The following is a 3,251-nucleotide window of genomic DNA, read 5'->3' as shown; positions in this document are numbered from 1 at the left end:
CAAACAAAGATAAACCCAACCATCATTATTATCCACTTATTCACATCACAAGACTAGCAACAAATAACACATTTACAAAGTTGTTAAACGACAATGTTCAATTATTAAAATATTTCAAGGCTCCAAGTTCATAATTATATCATTCATCTTAAAGTCCAAAAAGTACTTGTATATTGTTCTATTATGTTGTGAAAATACAATCGTTAAAGTGAAAAAAGCTTTTGTAGAGTTGATGATTAAAATACTAGGAACTTACATGCACAAAACTAGTCAAAACAAACTAACTAACTAACTAACTACACCTAGTCACCATACTCCTCTTGATTAAGATTTTCTAAAAGATAATATAGAATACAACAAGAGCAAAAGGATCCTAAAAGGATGTCAACCATTTAATGTTATGATTCAGATGTACAAAATGCACCAACAGGAAGATGTATCAAACCTTGTTTATGTTGGTCACATCACCCAGTTAAAAACATGTTTAACCATCTATCCATGTGTAGAAAGAGCTAATGCCTTTGAAATGTGAAAACCCCCTTGAGTGGTCACTCAGGAAATGGCTACCTCAGAGGATGTGTGCTGCTACTACCCATTTAGATTCAAATTCTTTGGTTTGAGTAGGGAATAAGTCTCTTATAGTAAAAACCTCAATTAATGAACAAGGGGGTGACATGGGTAGAGTTCTGATGCATTGTCTACAAGTGCACAGGTCGCACACAAGTAATATAATGGTACCCTGTAAGGGGTAGGGTTGTTGAACTGCAAGGACTGGACTAAAAATACTCACTTAACACTGATCTCTAGTGGAAAATAAGTAGGATATGAGATTGAATAAATGGAAGAACAATTAAAAGAGAAAAGGAAAACAGAATAGATGGAGATAAAAAGCAATTGGATTAAGTGTCAACAGAAGAGAACAATGCCTCGGGATGTTCGCTCCGCACTTAGTAATGCTCACTCATTCTCAAGGTTTACCAAGTACATTCTTGGGTTCTAGTGTGTACTCAAAAGCAATGAAGCATCTATGGTTCTCAATTACACCAAGTTTTGCTAAAATAACTATGGTTTCATGCACATCAAGTTTTGCAATCACATGAGGTAACCACAACTATGGCAATCCACACACCAAGTTTTACCTAAGTAACTGTGCAAATTGAACACATCAAGTTATGCAACCACAAAATTTAAGACAAGAACCAAAAAAACTCTGTGAATTATGAAGAGTAAAAGTGTTTAAGCATACAAAGTCACAAAGTTCCCACCCCAGGGCACTGTGGCCGGTTAGCCCTCATGGGTGAATACAACATAGAGGAGATAAAACTAGATCTAGAAAAAGAAGACATGACTCCCTTCTCTTTGAGATTTGCCTCCAATGTCTAGCTCCTTGTGCTAGAACCACTTCTCTTGTGCCTCCAACTTGCTCTTTTATGACTTAGAAAGTGTGGATAAGCTTGATCTTCGCCCTCATCAAAATCCTCCCGGTGGAGAAGAAAATCCCCGAACAAAGATGATCACGAAACCCTAAAAACTGGAGTTATAAAGAGGGATTTCGGGCTTGACACGGTCTGCACACACTCGTGTCCAAACCGTGTCATGACGGGAGAAACTTGGGTGAAAAGGAGTGTCTCTGCCTGGAAAATTCCATGGAAAGGACACGATCGTGTCCTGACCGTGCAATGCTGTAACACTGTCATGTCAGGGGCACCCAGCACATGTCAATAATTCTACATTAAAATCACCCTTGGCCTAGGATTTTCGGAGGCATGGGCACAGTCATGCCATAACCATGTCAAGCTTCACAGAATTCTTGCTGGATCAACATTGGGATGAGAACTTCGGAGGGTATGATACGAGCGTGTCCAGCCCATGTCAAGCTTGAGTACTTGAACTCCTTTTGAATATCTTCTTGTTTTCTTCCCAAATTCACTCCAAAATGTATTGAGCCCCTAATTTCTGCACATTTAACAAAAATACCCATAATAGCACTTCTCATGTATAAAAGTAAACTTGAGAACAAGCAAAATGATGAATTTAGTGTATGAAAACATGTATACAAAGTGCACTCATCAAGTTCTCTCTCTCTTACACACATACACACATTCAGATTTCACTTTTGAATCAATTATTTTCTAGAGTAATGGCTTGTATTACTTGGTGTTAAATAGACTCCTCCTAAATTATAGAATTTTACTTTTGTACTCTCTTGTAAAACAAAGATTGATACACCCCTTGCGTGTTACCCGCAAGTGCACGGGTTTGTCGAAGTAATAATACCCCGTTGAGTCGGTAGTCGAATCCACATGAAATAGTGATAAAAAACACAAAGATTGCTATTTAACTAATGTGAAGATGAATCGATAGTGGTGTGAACAAAATCAATGTAAAAAGAATTAAAGAAAATAAGAAAGAGAGGCACAATAAAATGAGAGGAAAGGCAATCGATAGAAAGTGGGGCACTCGGACATTGATCCCCCTAGGACTATTATTCCAAGTGCAATACCAATCATTATACCTCCTAACTGATGTCTAATGAGTCGTGGAGATCCTTAAACATGCGGTCCCAAAACTTAAGGTCAGTCGTGACTAACCCTACACTATGCCCCGATGGAGAAATCTCTCAGTCTCGACACCTCACACTATGTTAGGTTGCTTTAGGCTCTAGGGATTCCAAGTGATAAATCCTATTCCCTAATATAGGTCTAACCTTTTAGTCCAGGCGAAAGATCCCTAATCACAATTAAGCCCCATATACTAAGGATTACTTCAACGCTTCAGTCTATTGCTCGCGCAACTAAGCCCCAGCGGAGTTCATCTCTTAGCACTTCACTCTATTGTGACCGCAAAAAACTCTTAGAACGTGGAGGTAAGGTAAATCACACCAGAGTGGAAAGGGGATGCTCCGCTACCTCTCGGCTCACCCTCTCAACCCTCTCTAATCGAGCATTGTCTAATCCTCATGGTGTGTCATTCATCCACAAGGATTACCAAGATGGATTCTCAACCCTAGTGTCACTCTAAGAGAAAATCAACACAACAAGCATTCAAGATTGGAACTCAATTAAAAACATTAATTAAGGAAAGCATAATAAAAGGTCAAAGAAACAATATCATCCTAGGGTTTACAAGTCCAAGAACCCACTTAGGGTTTAGCTCTCCATGAAGCAAAATAAAATCAACAATGAAGTCAAAAGTAAAGAGATGCAATCCATGAATAAAACTCCCTTGATAATCATGTCGATGGTATTGTG

This window comes from Dioscorea cayenensis, chromosome 8 (assembly GCF_009730915.1).
Source record: "Dioscorea cayenensis subsp. rotundata cultivar TDr96_F1 chromosome 8, TDr96_F1_v2_PseudoChromosome.rev07_lg8_w22 25.fasta, whole genome shotgun sequence".
NCBI classification, from domain to species: domain Eukaryota; kingdom Viridiplantae; phylum Streptophyta; class Magnoliopsida; order Dioscoreales; family Dioscoreaceae; genus Dioscorea; species Dioscorea cayenensis.
The sequence above is the reverse complement of the archived record's forward strand: the minus strand, read 5'-3'. Positions refer to the sequence as shown.